We start from the raw sequence: 21,238 nt of genomic DNA on the forward strand, positions 1-21,238 counted from the left end.
GGGAAAAAGATTCCTTATAGATACGTTGCCTTTTACATTAAAATGGATTCATTCATGAACCTGGAGAATTTCTTAAATATTGTTCAAACATATGAAAGATTAAAAGAGGAAATGCTCTTGGGGACGGAAGTTTTTTGTTTGTTTGATTGCTTTGGTTTTTAATGAAAAGAACATTTCTAAAGTAGCAAGATAAAATAAATTTAAAAAGCAGAATATTGTGAATTAGAGTAAAATAACCTGAAATACAATATGGAGAGCTTTTGACATCTCCCACAGTCATAAGCGATATGGTTGGAACATTCCTAAAAATAAAGCTCCATATTGATCAAAGACATTTTTTGGGCTATAAGCTCCCCTAAACCAAGAGCTATAATTAAACTAATCTATCTTGCACACCCAGCATATAACACATTGCCTGGCACGGAGTAGGCCCTCAATAAATATTTATTAGGAATCCCCAGAACAGAACCACTAGAGGTATCTCATTGTGTAACATTTATGCTTCATGAGTCAACACTTAAATTTTTTTTACACACTTAAAATGCATTTAATATTTACTGAACATTCTCCTAAACAGCTCTAAAGGCAAAATTGTGTTTGGAATACCTATCAATACAAGTAGTTTGCATGGTGATTTAGGATTTCTTCAAAAAGACAGATACTTTTAGGCCCTAAGAATCTTAAATGATACATATTGCTTTCAGATAAAGAATCAGCCAGATGTTAATGTAATTAAGAACAGGTACTATAGTTGACCTTGGCCCAAAAGGGTCACTTGGCCACAGCTTATATAAGGCCAAAGAGTGCCTCAATAGGCAACTACAAACATTTTTCCTTCCATAAAAGATCTATTCCTGTCACCCCTCTTTCAAGACAAAAATTTAATGATGGGCTGGAATGCTATCTCCTATATAGAAAAGGTTTAAGAGGGAAACACTGAGATTACTCCCTGAGTCAGATGCTGTTGGCTGACTGACCCAACTGCCAATCCCATTCACCCTCTTTCTTAATGCTCATGCTAAAGAGGCTGAAAAAGTTAATTATACACTTCTCCACCATAATCTGTAGCTACAGACAGTCAAATGAACAGGTCTGGCCAGTCAGACATAAATGATATTATGGTACATGATGACGAGAAAGAGTGTGCATTCTTGATACACAGGGCAAACCTAACTTACACCGCCGCTTTCTCCTGCCTCCTGAGTAAGTGATGTGATAGCTGGTGCAGGAGCAGCAATATTGCAGCATGAGATGCTTGGTCTTGATATGTGAAAATAAACCAACTGGAAAACCACAGTTTATTTAAGCCATAGTTAGTTGGACTACATGTCACTTGCAGCCAAAAAACATGTCTAACTAATATGTTCCTTCTCACACATGTGTATTTCAAAGTTTAGTCTCGAAGTGGAGCCCTTGTGGAAACATCAGGCTCTTGCCTTCATAATTATATTCAAAGGTCATTTGAGCTCCGGATGTTTATCATGAGCAGCAATATACAGTCTTTCTTCCTAAAAGGCCTCTTTTATATATCCCATCATGTTGTATATTTAGTGATTTGTTGACATTTCTGCTCACCATTATCAGAAAAGAAATTTCAGGGCCCCATCTTATCTCCTCAGTATCCTAGGTACTTGGAATAGCCACCAACTCTTGATTTCTGCTCAAGTTGTGATCTCAGGGCCCAGAGATCGAGCCCCGCCTCCGGCTCAGCACTCAGTTCAGAGTCTGCTTGTCCCTCTCCCTCACTCCACCTCCTGCGCTGGCTCTCTCAAATAAATAAATAAAATAAAATCTGTTTTAAAAAGACCTAAAACTAAAACAGCTTTCTTGTTATAAAAATACAGAATTGAGACACAACCCTGACAAAGATCTTCCAACCAGTTAATCTTCTGTTCATCAGATGCCTGTGGGGCTCAGCCACATGTCAGGCAGTTTTAGGCACTTGAGATAGAAAAGGGTTAGCACAAATATCCACTCCCCTCAAAAAGTAGGTGAACCAGATTTATAATTAATGAACTAGATTAACTATTTAAAACTCCTCCTACATAGAAATTTGGGAACACATGCTATACGCACAACTCAGCTTACTCAACTATAAAAACATAAGTCAATATGATCTTTTAATCTTTAAAGGTTAATTCATTCACTCAAAAAATGTCTACTGACCAGGTTTTCTCCTCCCAGTCCCCACACCGATGCATGCACACATCGTTTCCACAAGTACCGTGATAGAAGGATAAATATAGCAACCTTAGTGCCTACCCTCGTGAGACTTCCAGTCTGATGAGGAAGACAAAGATTTCAATTTCTTGTGATGAGTATTTTCAAAGGATCTAGAATTTTTAATATTTCTTTTCATTAATATTTATTAAATGATTGAAAATCTTAAAATCTTTTCAAGAAGATACTTGTGGGAGACATATTTTAGTATTTGAACATTCAGGTTTAGAACCAAACTTAATCAGCTCTTAATTGTACAATATATGGGACAGAAACCAAACACATAGTAAATATTCAAGGGCTATTTTTTTTTTCTTTGTGAGAATCAGGGGAAATATGCAAAAGGATCCAAGGTACTGATGAGAACATTTATACACCTAATAAGTGAGGCTCGTAAAGCACGACAAAAACAATTTTATTTTTTTCTCGCCACTGCTTGGGCAAATCTTGCCTTTGGGGCTTTTCTTCTCTTATCCTTTTGGATATAATTCAAGGCTAGTACCTTGCCTTTCAGATTGTTCCCAGATAAAAATCCCTCCCTTCACATTAGTACAAAACAAAACAAAGCAAACTCATGTGGATGGAATGAGGGTTCGATGCAGAGTAATAATCAAAATTCCAAAGTCCATCTGAGTTAAAAGCTTTTCCCTGGCCCCGTCTGAGGAGGGCAGGAGGGGGAGGCCAGCAATGGAACCTGGAAGGGCACTTCTCTCTGTTCCACCAGCTTCTTGAACTCATCCTCCCTCCACTGAAAGCAGGAGGTGGAGCTTTTGGTCCCACTGAGTTGAAGAAGTCTGAGATAGAAGGTACGAGGGGACAAGAAAAGTCCTATTTGACCAGTACTGATCTGGCCTTGCTTTTTCCATGCTTAGCAGGTGTTCAAAGTTGACTTTTCTAAGCCCAATTTAATCAGTTCTTTGAAGACCTTCAGGCTCTGGGGAATCTCTCGTTGCAGAATCCGACCTGATTCTGGTGAGGCTTTCATGATTGGACCCTTACAACCTACTAGAGGCCCCTGCCTGTCTGCACTTCACCTTCCAGCTTCTAGTCAGCACCATCCCCACACCCCAACCCCCACCTTCCCCCCCCACCACCCAGATTGATTAATCACAAAATGGCAACCCTCCACGGGGTTGATGCAGCCTTGCATAGGAACACTGGATGAGTTCTAGCTGCCTCTGTGCAGGGCACAACCCGCACAGTTGCATTACCACAGCCCTGTGTCCCCACAACCTGCCCATTGGGGATTCAAAATTTCTCCTCCAAGCCCTTCTGGTTAGGATCTAAGACAACACATCTCCTGCTCTGTGCTCACTGTCCCATATACAGTGCATAGAAAACCAACCCCTTACACTTGTCGTAGGTGGGAATACAATTACCCATCAAGTGCAGCCTTCTTTTCTTTGGACCCTGTGGGAGACAAATCTCCACACAGCCTCTTGCAATTTATTTTTTTCTGCTGTGAAATACAAAGCAGTCTACCGCATCACCCTAACTCCGGGGAAGATAGCAATGGTTTCCCTATAGTCCCAGCACCCCGTGTAAAAGTTGAAGTGAGGGAAAGCACATACTCCCAATCCTCTACCTGCATATTTAGAGCACACCAAAAACTTTCTAAACTCCAATTTCCTACCTCTCTCAGATTCTTGTACTTCAACTCTCCCATAATACATATGTTTAAATATACTCCACTCATGGGGCGCTAGGGTGGCTCAGTCGGCTAAGCATCAGCTCAGATCATGATCTCAGAGCTCTGAGTTGGAGCTCCACATCGGGCTCTGCATTCAGTGGGGAGTCTGCTTAAGATTCTCTCTCCCTCTGCTCCCCCCCCCACCCCCATGCACTCTCTCTCTTTCTCTCTCTCTCTCCCCCAAATAAATAAATATTTTTAAAAAAAGATACTCCACTCACATCCAGCACAGATGGTCTGTCAACTCTTGCTTGGGAATATAGAATACTTGGCACCTCTTGCCTTGTACCTTCCATCAAAATTAAGACTAGAATATTTTGATTTTTATGCTGTGTAACAGTAATTAGAATCAGAATTTGCAGATGATCCAAGGGAGAAACATATTTTTTAAAAACTTGAAAATTAAATGAGTCTTAGGTATAAGCAAGTTAAATACAAATTTTAATATTTTACATGTATATTATATATTTACAGAGACATATGTATTCGGCTTCCAGAATTGATTAGTCCTATCCTGGAAAAAGTGTTATATGCTCCATGGCAGATGGGATAAGGAAAGGCTGAAACAAGGGTTTTCAGCCAGATGATTAGAGGGTATAGGTAGCCATATAATTTAATGCCCAAACCTGACACTTTTGAAAAATAAAGTGATCTCTGAGAATACATCCGGACAATAGATGTAAATCAGAACTGTCCCAGACAAACTGGACACCTGATCACTCTATATATAATGATCGAAATAACTGCACTCTGCAGACTGACTGGTAGTTAGAAACCAGCAATGAAATTGATTTCTGTATTGAGCCAATGGAGATTGGCTCCAAAGGGAATGCTAATGAGAGTGAACTCTGGATCAGAATGAAAATATGGAAGGCATTTTATTTGTAATTAATGATGACAGCACATCAAGTCCCAATGTTATTCCTGAATGAAAGATGGTCTACTGAACAGGCCATATTAAAAAGGCATTGTACCAGAAGGCAGGGCATTAACTATAAAGTGTCCTAAGAAGAAATATCATGATTAATCATTCAAATAAATATAGATGGATTAGTAAAATCAATCAAAGTCATATAAAATATGAATGAGAAAGAGTGATCTACATGTCAAAATGGGTGCTTGTCTTGAAAAGACTAGACAACAATAAACACGCTATATACCAGAAGTGCTTAAAAGTGGGGAATAGAATTGTTTACAAATGGAGCCCAGTTAGAATACTTGAGGGAGGGTGGGGAGAAAGGGAAAGGTCATTTCCTAATTTACATGCCTTTTAGCCTGTGGTTGTTATTTAGTTCTATCCCTTGAGGCTTTTAAAAAGGAACTTGAAAACATGCATGTGTGCACGCGTGTGTACGCGCGCGCGCACACACACACACACACACACATTAAAAGTTAAAGCCATGTTCTCAATGATAAATTTAAATTAAATTAAAAAGGAAAAGTTAAAGCACAAGACTAATTGCCTTGAATTAAATATTATATAAGGCGCAACAATGAAAACGTCACTGGTTAGCTATAGAGACTAACAGTCATAGCTAATATTTGCATACTGCTTAAATGGTACTTATTAATCCTCAAAATAACTCTGAGAAGAGCAGTTATTATTCCTATTTTATAGATGATCAAACTAAGCTAAAGTGAGGTTAAGGACCTTGCCGAAGTTCACACAGCTAGGAAGGGATGGCAATTAAGGATTCAAATTCAGGTAATATACTTTCACCAGGCTGAAAAGCCCTTATGTTCATCATTTCTGTGTGTATGTGGCAGGGGGAAAAGAGAAAAGTGTCCCATAAGGCCAGACCCGAGAACAGATTAATAATTTGCTTCAGTATTTCAGGCTTCTCACATCGCCAACCCTACTATGTTAAGTAGCCTACATGTAGCTACGGCCATGCAGTGCTGCCTACACACCAGGGCTTGCTTTTGTGCAAACACAGCAACTTTTATTTTTAATGAATGGAAACATCAGATCTCTTCTACTTCTTCCTTATCTCAGCTGATTCTGATAGTCTTCGAAAGGCAAAAAAGGTATCTTGTGGAACATTCTGGAAGAAACCAAAAGCTGCCAATATGGCTTCATGCATATCTGAAGCATTGCAGTGAATAGATCCTTATGCTCTCCTTTGTCCTGTCACTGCTCCTTAATGTACACTTGTCTAGTGGACATTGTGAAAATTCTCTCTTACAGAAGTCTAATGTGTTTTTGGTACACGTTAGGTAATAGCAATGAACTACAAAGAAAGAATGATTTTACTGTTATTTTGGCACTGCTGTTGCATTCCAGAAAGAATGGTTTTGGAAGAGGAACTTCTAGCATTTTTAGAGTTTCACTACTTAACAACATTTTAATTTTTAATATATTCGAGTTCCTAGTTTTAGTGGTGTTCACAATGGAATATATAGTACACGTGTCTTCTAAATATTGTTGTCTGTCTGAAAGAATGAGTGGTAAAATTATTTCCGTAGTTTCAATGTTCTGACTAGGTTACAAAAGCACGCAGTTGTTAAACAACTTAACATTAAATATTAAAGAATAAATGTAACATTGAAGCAGTAAGTTTGTCTCCGGCTCCATATAACTCAGTCCTTGTTTAACACAAAGTTAGTATATCAGGGTGGAAAAATTAATGGTAGTGAAGTTTCGATTCTGAAATTAAACACAATGTGCTTCTAAACATAGAAAGATGCCTGGAATTTTACCTTTAGGACTGTATCTGTAGCTCGAAGCCTATTATAGCTATTTCTGTGTGCCTTCTTCTCTTTTGTGCCTACGTCACCGATTTAAGGTTTTTATTTATTTATTTAATTTCGAGAAGAAAGAAGAGGTTCTGTGGAGAGCAGTGCCTGTGTGTGCCAACCCCAAATAGGGCTAGAGGACCAACGTTGGGGGGGGGTTCGCTGCAAGGGCGCTGTGTGGCAGCATAGGAGGATAAGAAGGAAGGTAATTCAACACTCCCCTCTAATCTTATTCCACCTAAGAAAATTTAGGAGAATGCGAAAAAGCAGCAGCCCAGCATTCTTGAGGGGGGCGTGGCTTCCCTCCAGGGGCTGTCCAATCGCATTCCTTCAGAGGGAGCAATCCCGAGAAGATTGATGGGGGTTGCTAGGAAACAGGAGCGTCTCCCTCCCGCCTGACCCAGAGATTGTTCTGCACAAGCCCTCTCCAGGGGCTCGCAATGTGCAGTTGAGCGGTGTGTGGGGCAGAGGGGCACACCGGGCTCTCAGGCTCACTCGCTCCCTCTGAGCACTCCCTCTCCCTTTCTCCTCCAGCATGCGGTCAACCCGTTGCACGGGGATTGCTGGAGAGTTCTTCCAGGGCGGTTAGTCCCTGCTCTCCCGCAGGCAAGAGCTCGAGCAGAGCTTCAAAGTTGGAGCCGCAGATCTTCCTGCCGCCCCACGCCCCTTCACCCCACCCCTCCGAAATTCACCCACCCTTGCCTGCCCTGCCTAAGGATTTCCAACAGAGTGACGCGAAGCAGCTAGCGAAACCGCCCTGGCTCTCCTATAATAACCCTCTCGTCTAGGTACCCTGGCTCACTGAAGACTCTGCAGATACACCCCTATTAAGGGAGGGGGAAGGGGGAAAGGGAAAAAGGAGAACGAGAGAGGGAGGAAAGGAGAAAGAGAAGGAGAAGGAGAGAATGCCAGAAGGCCCGTGCCTCTGCCCAGAGTCCCAATTAGATGCGACGGTTTGAGCCTGGCCAAGGTGAAGGAAAGTTGCTTTCCGCGCCTGGGAAGTGGGTTTGCCTGTAAAGCGGAGAGGGACTCGGCTGGGAAGTGCTCTCCTCCCCTCCGCCGAAGACCACTGGGTCTCCCCTTTTCCCAACCCCCTCCCTCTCTTCCCTTCGCACCCTCCCTTTTCCCACTCCCCACTGACTCGGAGGCCTGGATGCCCTGCCACCGGGCAGTGGTCCAGCGCGCAGCCGGGAGGGGGCGGGGGCAGGGGGCACTGTGACAGGAAGCGGCGCGCACAAGTTGGCCATTTCGGGGGCAAAATAAGTTCTTCCTTGGATTTGGAAAAGACAAAGCCAGCAAGCTACCTCTTTTGTGTCGGATGAGGAGGACCAACCATGAGCCAGAGCCCGGGTGCAGGCTCAGCCGCTGCTGCTGCCACCGCGGTCAGCTCCAGTCCCTGCCAGGAGTTGTCGGTGAGAGGTAAGGGGCCCAGAGGAGGACGTGTCCCTCTGCAGGGCGCCCAGCGAGGGCACGGAAGCTCGGGTGCCGCGTGGGGCAGGCTCAGCCGGGAAAGTTGAGGCAGAGCCCAGACCAGTCCCTACAGTTCTGCCGGGGGTGGGGCGGGAGGGGGACAGAGGAGATGTGGGTGTGCGTGAGTGAGAGTTTGTGTGTGTGCGCGCACGTCTGTGTCTCCGGGAGGGAGGCAGATTTCAGGGCACAGACCTGCGACCGGGGTGCAGGGTGCGAGAGGTGGAGGGACGAAGTGGCGCTCACAGACCCCCGGAGAGACCGGTCTCGTCAGCCAACCACCTCTAGCCTTGCTCCGGGCTCAGGATTCGCTTCTATTCGGGGGCTCCTTAGGCTTTGTGCACAGAAAACCTTGCGATGACTGGCTGCCACACTGGCGGTTTCATGTGGGTGTGGAGGTGGCCAGGCGAGGTGGGCAGCGGGCAGCGGGACCTGGTCCGTGTGGCAGCCGGGATACGCTCTGCAGCCAGAAGCGGCCAGTGGCTCGCTCTCCTACCAGCACGCTTGGAAAGGAGCCCTAACTCAATGCCCTTTGCTCTTTTTGGCTTGAGCGAAAAATCAAAAAGCCAGACTGGGAGCATATCTCTTCATCGCTCTCGTTCCATTTTCTTATCTGATAGTGAGGTAACTCAAAGAGGGCGGGAGATTCGCGATCCCGAAATAGACTAGGTAACACATCCAATAAGCTTGTTTCTTAAGGATTTCATTTAGATTCCTTCTAGTGCCTTCCCTGGGTTAACAAACGTGGAGGACTGCCTAAGATACAACACTTTTGGATAGCTATCTCAAGGGGACATGCCCCTGCCTTTTAGGTATTTTAAAGCATTGTAAATTCTGATTAGGAATAAAACTGTACATTTTTAATGATCTGTGGTCAAGTGCTCCGTTAATTTGCTGATAAAATATGTCTACTGTTACTGAATAGTGATGTGTTTGAGGTAAATATAAAGATAGTTACTTCTCAGGTGTATGCAGAGTTGAGATTAATGACAGCTGAGGGCAGTGAGTTAAGGATCTCAGGGATAGTTCATTACTTTGAGTTTCTCTGCTTAATTTTATTTGTGCTTCCTACTCTTAGCACTGTTCAGTAGAGCTACATCGTGTTTCTTTGGGGAAAAAAATTAAGCATCGATCTGGAGAGAAACATGATTCATTTACCTAAATCTAAGTCTGCTTTGGTTTATCCGATCACATATTTTAAGGCTGCTACCGGAACTCTGTTTATGCAAATATATTTAATAGAGGCATAAAACACCTCCATTCCTATTACACTAAACTTGGAGGAAATTATACAGTTCCTACCCAAAGGTGTTTAGGACACTATTTAGTTGATTCTGTAGTGCTATGCATCCTTTTTCTCAAAACAGCCCAATAGAATTTGAATAGATTCTAAAAAGCTATTGCACACTGGACCTTAATAAAGTGATTTTTTTCCCTTTTACAACGGCATTGTCTTGGATTTACAAAGATTTTTCACACCTGTAGGTTTTAGCTGTCCATCCTTTCAGGTTCTGATCACCCAGCAGGAATACATGGATATTTTGGATAGACATGCCCTAAGGCTGTCTTAATTTATTTTCAGAGTAACACAGGTGTTCGGGATGGAAACTGAGGAAAAGAAGTCTTGAAACTTACGTTTTCACAAACAAAACAATGAAAATTCCAGAATGTCTTCATTCATTGGGCTAAAAAGAGGGATAAATGTAAGAATATCTCTTAGTATTGTTAAGTGCCCACTGACTCCCGCAACAAAATCTAGATATAAAACCTCCTGTTCTGTGAGCCAGAACATTTGACAATGAAATGGTGAAACCTAACTCATAAAAAATTATGCCAACGCAAGGAATAGGTTATATTTGGGGATTAGGGGAAGGAGGCACCTTCCTATTTAAATTGAATGGTACTTTTCACACTTTAGGAATATGTGATCAGTAAGTTGAGAAAATGTATGGAAAGCTATATAAACAGAAAATTGTATAAATAATGAAAATATATTCTATGATCCATTCATTTGTGTTTGATGGTCTTTTTAAGAAGTTGTGGTGTACACAGGGAAAGAATGAGTATAAATCAGATATTTACCCCACAATTACTAAACATGTCAAAATGATAGCCCATCTCTGATTTTATGTCACTGCAATTTAAATTGGTAAGTTGAACAAATGCAAAGATAAAGTTGAGTGATCTTTATTTTTAATTACATTTAAGTTAATACTTTTGAGTGAAAAAATTAGGGTAATTGTCAGAAGGTCACCTGTTTCACTTCTCTTCTTCATGATAGGTGACCAACCAAAATCGCACACGATTGAGGATGGTCTTATTTTGAAAGACTCCCAGCAATAACATTTTTGCAATTTACCTAGGTACATTGTCCTCTCTCTTATTTCAAGTCAAACTCTTTTTTTTTCCAAATCAAAACATTTTGTCTTTCTTGTCCAGTCCTCTAATCAATGTCAGTCACAAAATGGTGCATGATTTTTTTTTTCCAGGTTCCTAGCTACCTCCTGCCAAAATATAGCCCACTGGCTTGGGATGAAATGTTTCAGTTTCTTGTTCTGCACTCAACATCATCCCAAGATAGCATTAAATAAAAGAAATGAAAATTAATATCTAATTTCCTTTGAAAACCAGAAGAATGAATGGGATGTATTTCTGCACACTGAAATATGGCCAGAGTTCCAGGGTGAGAATTGTTTCCTCCAAGGGTTACTCCCAAAAAAATGAGTAATAAAGTACTCATACTTATCTCACTTTGCTATTTTACACAGAGTTTATTGTGTATTTTTGTCTCTTCTAAGATTCTGCTAAATGCATCCAATTCTGTATTGGATGAATTTGTTGAAATTTTTCCCAAGAAGTAGCATAAAATTATAGAAGATTATCCACCATGACTGAACACATAAAATGAGTACAATCATAGTAATCACAGAAACAGTAGAAACTATTAGGTCATTCCCCTCCTTCCACTTCTAATGTAGGCTTGGTCCCCATAGCATACTGTATTTTGGAGTATTTCAGTCCAGTCTGGTTTTAAATGTCTCAAGTAATGACTTCTTCTAGCGCCTTTGAAAGACTATTTCACAGTCTAATAGTTCTGCCTATTTTGAACTTTGTTGTGATATTCAGCCTAATTTTCCTGTGGTTCTATTTTATCTTGTTACTTACTCCCTATCATAACCCCACTGGATCAGTCAATTCTCTTGCCTCATTTAGACTCTTCATCTAACATTCACACGGGACTTTTGTAGAATATGAAAGCCTTATACAGTTACAGGAGAGAATTCAAAGGAGACAGTTCTATATCTGGACATCTTTTCTAAATATTTAAGACACATCTTTCAGGTTGTTGATATGTATGTGTATGATTATATGTTCCTAATAATTTATTTTACTAATAGAAGTATGAGGAAATTTTTCATCTCTGACAGTAATGACCTATGTGAATATTGAGATGATCCCTTCTAAGTAATGTTCTATATGGATGCACATTTATGAGACATTTTCATTGCAAATTCAATGTCAACAGAACCCCTCAATGCCCACACTACAAGGGAATTCTGTGACATGCTGGTCTGATGCTCCATGAAGCCTCAGAAGCTGTTGTCATGTAAATTCTACTATTGAAATCAAAGTGATTTCCTTAATTAATAGAATGTGCTAGGAATATAATAGTGGATATAGTTTAGATGCATACGTGTACATGATATACATAGTAATTCTGTTAGAATACAGTAGTCCCTTCATACAAAACACAATCTGAAAGGCCAGTAAAATTAAGCTCAAATTCATCACTGTGCTGTATCATGAAAAGTAAACTCAAATCATGCATATAACTATGTGGAATATATATAGATGTATATGGAGGTACCATATGTGAAGGTTACTTTAAAAATAGAAAAATCTGAAATAACTACAGGAGAGAAAGAGGTTTTTATTTTGTTCACTTAAAATCTGGTTCCAAGACATCCATGTGTAGGCTTCTTTTAAGATTCTTAAGCCAATATCTTGGTAGACTCACCATCCCACTCAATTGTTTCTCCAAGTCGCAGGCATTGAAATGCAAGTTCTGCTAGACAGTAGAGGAGTAAATGATATAATCAGGAAATAAGTTCATAGGTTACACTTGGCAATTTCAGAAAATATAGGACTAGGAGTAAGGTGAATCACAGAAATTTAGTGCTGTCTTCTTCACTGCGTGGTGAGCACTAGATTGTACATGGAAACGCTGATGTGGATTAAGTTAAGGAAACACTGAGGAGAAGTAGCATTCCAAAACTGACTATGTCTTTCAGGGAGTAAAACTAGACCGCACGGAATAAATAATTTTTGAACCAGTATTCTCCCTCCTAAAGCCCCAAAGTGTTTTTATCGTGCCATTCATCACATAGCGAGTACCCTCAAAATGATTTTCCTTAGAAACAAAGGGGAAATCAATTTTCTTGGTATAGGAAAAGTAGGCCATTAACGTACTTGTGACTTCTCCCTGGAACAGAAGCCTTCTAAGAAGTTGGTATCTACAGAGAATATATTTCCTCATTAAATGAGTAAACTTTTTATGGAACTGGAAATTATACACTGGACAGAGAAATAAATTTGGAAAACATTCAGATATTATCTATACAAGCATAGACTGAAACATCATGTTTGAAAATAAAACCATATATACAAGGTGTCTCCATAAAAAGCCCAGGGTAGCTCTCATTTTTAATTCCTTGTCAGAATTTACTTCACTATCATTGTCTGTACACCACTGCACACACCCACACCCAGCTACACACATTTGAGTAAATTCAGTCAGAAGAGTATATGTAGCAGCAAAGAAACAGAAATTTCAAAACCATGATACTAAACACATAGTTTGAAAAAAAAATTACGGCATATATATGGGAGTATTAAGATTACAAGAATTTGAGGAGACTCCCCTAAAAACTAGATTACCATCAGAAAGAAAAGGTAACTGACAGGGAGGCAATTTGGTCCATAAATATTTATTAAGCACCTATTATAACCAAAACAAGATTCTGGACATGCGATGGGGATACAAAAGTATGTTAAAACACACGCAAAATTTCACAAACGTGTAAAGTTCAAAGTATCCCAAAAATTAAACTCAAAACTCTAGAATAGTGAAGAGGCTACCCAGAACTATCAACTGGATGAAAAAGGTCAGTTCCTTCATTTGACAGAGGTATTTAGATTGAAAATTTCCAATACATATGTATTTGAGACACTGCTAGATGTTGTGAGGTGACAAAACTAATGGTAGGTCATAATAATAGATGATAATTATGGACCAACTGCCATATGCCAAGAATTCTGCTAAATCATTCCATGGGTTATCTGATTTAACGTTCACAAGAACCCTGTAAGGCACATACTATGATCTCCATCTTACTCAGGAAAAGGGAAGCCCAGAGAGATAAAGTCATTTCCCCCAGTTCAGGTAGTTAACAAGGCAAGAACTGAAATTCAGAACTTATGTTCTTACCCCAAGTCCTACTCTGTTAACTTCTAAGTTATATTGCCTCTCAATTTTATGCTGGGTTTCATTACATTCAACAGTCATTTTTGAGCTCCAAGTAGAAGGATGTACTTCAGCAAAGAGGAAGACCAACCAGTGAAATAGAACCCACGGTGGAGTTCCCCAGGCTCAGGCTTGACACATCCCCAGACAGAGCCAGTGTCTTCTGAGGGGCAAAGAAGTACAAATGGGAGAACTAAAGTACAAAATTATCTACAGTTAACTAGAATGAAGGGAAAAAAAAATTGACAATCAGAAACGTCTGTCAAGACAAAAGGTTTACTAACAAGCTGAGAAATAAACACCAGGTGTGAAAATGTGAGCAAATTCTATTTCCTGGAGCCTGATTTCAATGAACACCACAATCAGCAAAACTAAATACAGTGGTAAGAATAATCTTACAAAGAGCCAGCATGGAGGTGAATAGCATTTCTGCTTGTTAAGGCCAAAATACTAAGGTTTCTCTCCTCCTTTACACCCTAATTCCTTCCCACCTGGAAAACGAGCTAGTAAAAACATTTTGTAGATTAGTAAGAATTCAAAATTTCTTTACCCAGCTGAAGTAGTCATCCATTCTTTACCTAAGAAATGCTCAGCATTTTACACATTTGGGCTTTTATTCATAACATATACAACAACTTGAAAAAGTAAACGCTCAGGGGTTTCCATTTTTAAGTACACTAAGAACAAGAGAAGCCAAGTAACATGCTAGGGATTCCAAAGACTGGGTCCATCAGCAGGAATGCTCTGGGAAAATCCACATACGAATCTCTGACCGGGGTGTTTTCCCACAGGCAGGAAAACTCCTGTCTTGATTGCATGAATTTATACTTCATTCCAGACAACCCAAGAGCTGAAATATGAGTCTTTACGTGAAAGTCTTTCTCTGATTTGTGATTTGTGCTAGAGTATTTTATGGACATAAAAAATGAATGGATATCACAGATCTGTCCCTCCATCTGGTGGAGACCGTTTCCTTTGATTGTTAATAATACATAGCGGATAGATTATTAGTAATATTTTCTATTACGCTTAACAATGTCAATGTACCATGTGTTGGTGAATAAAAAATAATGGAAACTGCTTTCACAAAACATGTTGAAATGCATGCCAATTTGGGAGATGACACAACAAGGTCAAAACAGTTGGAATTTGTATCTGCCTTGAGGAGAAAAAGAGATCTGGAGAATATAATTAACTGTTTCTATTTTGAAGCATCTTATAAAGAAGCAAAGACCCTCCACATTCTGATGCATTAATCCCAGTGATTACTGTCAAGTCCAAGTCCAGGTATTGGTGATCAGACCATACCTCACTTCAGAATTAATAAGGAGCCAAGACATGGAACTTAGATTCCTGATACATCTCCTCCACAGATTGAGGGATCTTTGCTCAAGACCTGCCCTTGGGAAAGATGTTTTAAAGAATGCTAAAAGCCCTACCTCCCTCCAAGAAAAATTTCTTCCAGTACCTGCCTTGGTTCGTTAAATTCTCTGAATTTTAAACTGAATTACTTCATCCCAAAAGTACAAAAGACCGTATGTTTCTGGGTCCATGTAGTTCACCAACCTTCCAATACATTGGATTTATAGGTTCATTTTTTTTTCCCAAAAAAAAAAAAACCTAACTTCATCTAGTATGATGGAGAGTGGCAGAATGGACAGCTATAATTTGTGCCTACTTCACAATTTTGCCTAAGAGATGTCCTTTCTGGCTCTGATTTCCTAAACAAACATGATGCGGAAATTTTAGAAGAAAGAGACCATCGCTGTGGTTATTGAACAAATGAAGCCTTGGTAGGAAAAGACTGAGGTGTTAGAGAGTGCTCATCTTCCCCACTTTTTTTCCTGCTAAAATCCTAAAGCTGGGGGCACCTGGGTGGTTCAGTCAGTTAAGCATCCAACTCTATTTCAGTTCAGGTCTTGCTCTCAGGGTAGTGAGTTCAAGCCCTACATGGAGTTCGCCTAGCATGGAGCCCACTTAAAATAAATTGATTAATTTAATTAATTAAATCCTAAAGCCATATTTGATGCTATGTGATGTAGGTAGGGAATCCACTAATTTTAAGTATGTCCCTTAGATGGAAAAGGTTGGAACAGATAAAGTAGGAGAGAATGAGAAAACTGAAGGACAAAGTCAGAGGTAAGGGACCTTTTCTTCCCACCCTCCCATCTACTACACAAACAACAATCATCTGGACTCTGTTGCGAATTGTGTTTATCAAATTATTGCCCAAAGAGCCTGCCTCAGAATCACTTTGAAGTGTACTTAAAATGAAGACTACTGTGGCAGACATATTAACCAGACTGATGTTGTTTAGTTTGGGGTTCAGCAATACATGTATTAAATGCTTTTCCAGAATATTCTTATGTACACTCAAGTCTTGGAAGCACTACTGTTATAATCTGCTCAGGCTGCTATAACAAAATACTATAGACTGGGTGGTTTAAACAACAGACATGTATTTCTCATAATTCTGGAGGCTGGGAAGTCCAAGATCAAGGTGCCAGCAGATTTGGTTGCTGGTGAGAGCGTACTTCCTGAAGGACCACTTTCATATGGTGGAGAGAGAGTTCTGGTCTCTCTTCCTCCTCTTACAAAGATGTTAATCCCATTAAGGGAGTCCACATCCTTCTGAGCTCATCTAAACCTAATTACCTCTCAAAGGTCCCACCTCCAAATACCCATCACATTAGGGTTAGGGCTTCAACAGATGAATTTGGGATGGGAGGAGAGGAAGATACAAATATTCAGTCCAGAACAATGAGACACAGAATAATGGTCGTACAGAGAACACCCAATGAATCATTCTACAAAATTATTCTCCACAGCAAATCCACTCGATTAGATTAACCAGTTGTCTAAAATAAATTCTACAAGCCAGAATATTAATTAATTAATTAAGCTCAACTAATGAAGTGCAGTCCCCATGAGCTGTGTGAATAGATTCATTTTCTGGAAACCTCATATTGTTTTCACTGCAAGGAAATTTTTCTTTTATAACCTATAGCAAATTCCACTAAGAAACACAAACATGATACCTATTTATTAAAATGTTAGAAAAGGGGGGTTATTTGAAGAGTATTATCAATGAAAACATTCTATTTCTGGGAACAGAAATGCTTCTTGATTTGGATAACTGCACACTTAAAACTCAAATTGTCTTTACAACTATATCCCTTTGAGCTGGGGGATGTGGGAAAACATTATTTGTCACAGTTCTCCCCTTTGCCCTCCAGATCTACAGAGCAGGAGAAAAAATTAAAAAAAAAAACTTCATTTGGCAACTTCTTATACATTCTCCACTCAGCTTCTACTTCATTCAAGTGAATGGTTGCTTAGCTGAAGCTGGCAATCCTCACAAATACTGCCAAAGATAGTTTCCTAAGCAGCGTTCAGAGCCACATGGGAAAAAACTGAAGAGGGAAGGAGGGATGGGCAGCAGGGGGTTGGGGAGGCTTGGGCTGGGCCACCAGCTTCACTTCCTAGGGGGCCTGAGCAACCTCTTTGTGTTCACTGGCATTCCACACTTAATAAATGACTTCATGAAGTGAAAAGCAATAATAATAATAAAAAAAAACCATAGACCACATCTCCCCACTCTCCCCAACATTAAAAAACATTTGCATTCTTAAAGCTCAGGCTGTCTCAGGCACAAATATGTTAAATTGCTGGAAGTTACACTGTGTCCCTGGCAGAGCGTGGCTCCCTTACCCTCTGTGGTTGTTGTAGTGCTTATACTGGTAACGGCCCTTCTCCCAGCCTCTACCACTGACCCAGAGTTCTATCTAGTGAAAGCTAAAAGCCCAACACCACCCCAAACCGGTGTCTTCCTTCTTAGTTCCAGATTCTAGTAGGAGTACCATCATTTCCCCAGAAAATGGTTCAAAATCTGGGAATTGCACAATGAATTTCTTTTCTGTCTGGTCCTCTACTGAGCTTTCCTTTACAACTCATCTTGTGTGTGTCTTCTTTTCTCTCGGACTACTGCCAAAACCTTCGCCCGACTTCCATCGCTTGTCTCCCAATCTTCTCTAGCAGTTCATCTACTCCAGTCTCTCCTTCCTCATTATTTATTTGCCGGATACTGAGCAAGTGCCTACTGGGTATATCCAGTCATTGTTCTAGAGATATCATAGCAGTGAAGGACAGCAACCAAAAGAATTTAGAAAGACTTTTGTACTCATTCAGCTCTCACTGAAGAGTGAGAGTCAGACAATAAACAAGAGAACTAAGATGCTGTAGAGAAAAGGCCAATTTCAAATCTCATCTTATTTAAGTCCATACTAACGATGCTTACATTTGTCCTACCAAAGCCATTTTTATCCACAATATTCATGTGATCCTCATCAGATAGGGGCTTCAATAGTGAAATACTATTTTGACCTGAGTAACAGGCAGGAAGAGCAATAATTTGTGGAAGAAAATCAGAAGGCAAATTTATTTTCGTTTTTCATTGCCCCTTTAAAATGCATTCAGTAAAATATATACTCTGATGTAATTAAATGGTAAACCTTAATTACAGTCTCCATTCAAAAATTAGTATGCCTAGACCCATACAATAATTAAAAGTTTAAATTTTAAAGTTGAGTCTCCTCTCTGTCTCCAAGAGAAACCTATTTAAGGTGGGAAGTTGAGAAAGAAAGATCCAAACCTCCTAAGGTTGTCTTCTCTTCCACCGTTCCTTGTTTCTCTTATTAACTCAAGTTCTGACTCTTCCAAAGTTGAGGCTGGAGGGAGGGCATAAGCAGAACAGGCATGTGAAACAAGTTCTTGTCTGACTGGTCCCATATGCTCTGGACTCCCAGATTTTTAAAGCTGACTCCCTCTTAGACTGTGCATTTGCGTGCGTGAGTGTGTGTGTGCGTGCGCGTGCGTGCGTGTGTTGAGACTTCTTTCTTCATTGCTGAGGGTCTTACCTCAATTTTCTTGAAACAAACTTCCCTTTGTCTGACCACGCCTCTTCAGCACCTGCTCTTTCAGTAGTACACACTACAGAGACTCATTTTTGGGGTCTCATTGCCTCTCTAACCCTTTCTCCAGGGTTGGGGGTCTATCTCGTGCCCACCCCACATCCCGCTTTGGTTCATGAAAAACACTAACACTTTCTTGTAGAGACCACCCTCAGTGTGTGGACCGGTCCCAGCGCAGCAACATTTCTGTACCGTTCCACTGCCAAAGCATATAGACATCTTACCCTTCCCTTATCCTATTTCCCAGTCTGGAGTCAAACCTAGCCCATTTTGTGAGGCTATATGCTTTGGTGTACGTAAACATTTCTTGATACTCTCTCTCTTATGAACATCCCTTGACCATACTTGGACATAATGAATGTAGTGCATCTGCTCGCTTAGATGTTCTGTGGTTTCTGACTTAGCTGCGAATTTAGCAAAGTGCCTCACTACCACTACACCAATAGATGCTTGTGGGATGTATGAGTATGGTAATAAAGTCTAAGTAAAAAAGATTATAACTTTTATGACCCAGAAAAAATGTTTTTTATGGGGCTACCTGTATAAACACTTACAGAAATCAATGCCTATAAAATAATTCAAGATGTGGCTAGAACACCCATCTGTCTCCCTGCCTAGAATTAGCTCCAAAAGGACAAAGATCTTATCTTTTTCAGCAGTCTATAATAATGAATGTAACATATAATGATATTTAACACATATTTAATAAATGAAGGAATCTGATTTTAAATTTTATTTATTTATTCCCTGGGTATCTTTATTGCTGAAATATTAACATTAATTTCTCCCCTTCATAGGTTGCACTTCATAAGTAAGAATTAATGTTATAATCTTCATTTTATTCCATAAATTATATCATTTTCTTAAAGACATTTTGGATCACCAACAAAAGAACTCCTTATAAAAATTTTAAAATTCGGCATGAAAAGTAACATCAATTTAATTAAATAAATCCTTACCAAATGCCCCCTACTTTTAAGGCACTGGGCAAGACACTGCGGAGGAGAGAGAAAAAAAAAAAAAAAAGAATCACTGTCTCCCTAAGAATTTATAATCTAATAGGAGAGATGAGATATGTGTGTATGTAACTATAGTAACAGGAAAATTCAGAGCTCACTTAGAAGATCCCTGAGTGGATAATGACACTTCTGTTTGGTATGAATGTAGAAAGTATCATGTAAAAAAAAAAAATGGCTTCAATGTTGAACGCTGAAAAACGGTTAAGATTTCAGAAAGGGGAGAAAGTCATCTAGAGGTATGCAAAGGTAGAGATGTGGTGTGTGGCTACATTTGGGGACCAGTGTGTGAACCGGCTTAAGGGTAGAATGTATGGGGGTCAGGGGGCTGGTAAAACTCTAAAAGCAGGTGGAATAATGGCTAACATTTTTACAGGCAGAGGGAAACCTCTGAAAGCATTTGAGCAAGGGAATCTTAAAGCACAATGTGAAGCTAAATGTGAGGAAATAAAATTTAGGACTCGGGGAGATGAGCCTGCTTGTTACAGCAACAGGTGAGAGGTAATGTTGGCCAGTGACAAGGGGAACAGAAAACACGAATACAGCTAACAGACACAAAGATGAAAGGGCCTAGTAGGTAGGAATTAGCTGCTAGGTGACAAATACCAGCTAAAACAGTTAAGCTAATCATCTTCCTCCTACAGTAGGAAAGGGTATGCTGTATCAAATCCCTGCTTTAATAAAGGGAAAAGAGGGCTTCACAAATGGCTATCTTTTAGGAACTTAGGTGAAAAGAAAATTGTAATAAAGTAATAACTGAAAACAAGATTTAGAAATGAAATCATTATTTTCTATGTGGTTTTGATTGGATAGAATTTATCCCCAGGGAGCAGGTTAAGCCACCCCTTCTCTCGCCAAGCCTTTGCAAGAGCCACCCACTGACCTCCTTGACTCTGGGCTTACCCCTCCGAATCCACCCAACAAGCTCTATAGCCAGAATTATCTCAACACAAATCTGAGTCTGTTTCTCTCCGCTTAAAACTCTCCAAAGATGCTTCCATTGCTTTTGGGATAATCAAAACAGGCTTTACCTGGTCCACTATGACCTGCGTATCCCTCTAGATTTGTGGCATCCCCTTCCATCCCCACTCCTTCCAATCAAACTGAATACCTTGCAAGCCTTGCCCTCACTCTCTCCCCAGAAAGTCTCGCAGGCTGGGCAACTTCCCAGAGCACTGGCCCACTCCATTAGAATTTTCAGGGCTCAATTAGAATTCCATACCACTGGTGACCTCCTCTCCGTAGGTTGCTTCCTGCTGCTGTGAACACCCCAAACTGCCTACACTTCCCTTCGGCATGCTTTATTATTGTTGCCTAGCTCCCCACTGTAGTCCTTCAGTGCTAAAAGACAGAGACCAGGCTTGCTTGTTCTATTACCCAATAAAGCGAGTATCACATAGTGGAAAATCAGTACATATTTATTGAATAAACGCAGTAGTGGTTAATTAAATCACTCTGGAGCTCATTTTTCTCATCTTTAAAATTGGATATTGATTTTTAAGATTCCTTTTAGTCATATATTTTAAGTCACCTTTGTCAATAAAGAAGACAGAATTCAGCATCCCAAGTCAGAATCAGTATACTCCAAAACCAGTGGGTCCTATTTATAAATTTA

General features: G+C 40.2%; 1 protein-coding gene across 2 annotated transcripts in view; it reads left to right on the forward strand.

Annotated features, from left to right (window-relative positions):
• The first annotated feature begins 7,123 nt into the window (after positions 1-7,123).
• Positions 7,124-21,238, forward strand: part of GRM3 (glutamate metabotropic receptor 3) — a 212,468-nt gene continuing 198,353 nt past the window's right edge. For both annotated transcript variants that reach the window (XM_027574239.2, XM_027574240.2), the window contains exon 1: positions 7,124-8,065. The gene's annotated coding sequence lies outside the window, so the exon portion shown is untranslated. The remainder of the gene's footprint in view (positions 8,066-21,238) is intronic.

Source organism: Zalophus californianus, chromosome 12 (genome assembly GCF_009762305.2).
Source record: "Zalophus californianus isolate mZalCal1 chromosome 12, mZalCal1.pri.v2, whole genome shotgun sequence".
NCBI classification, from domain to species: Eukaryota; Metazoa; Chordata; class Mammalia; order Carnivora; family Otariidae; genus Zalophus; species Zalophus californianus.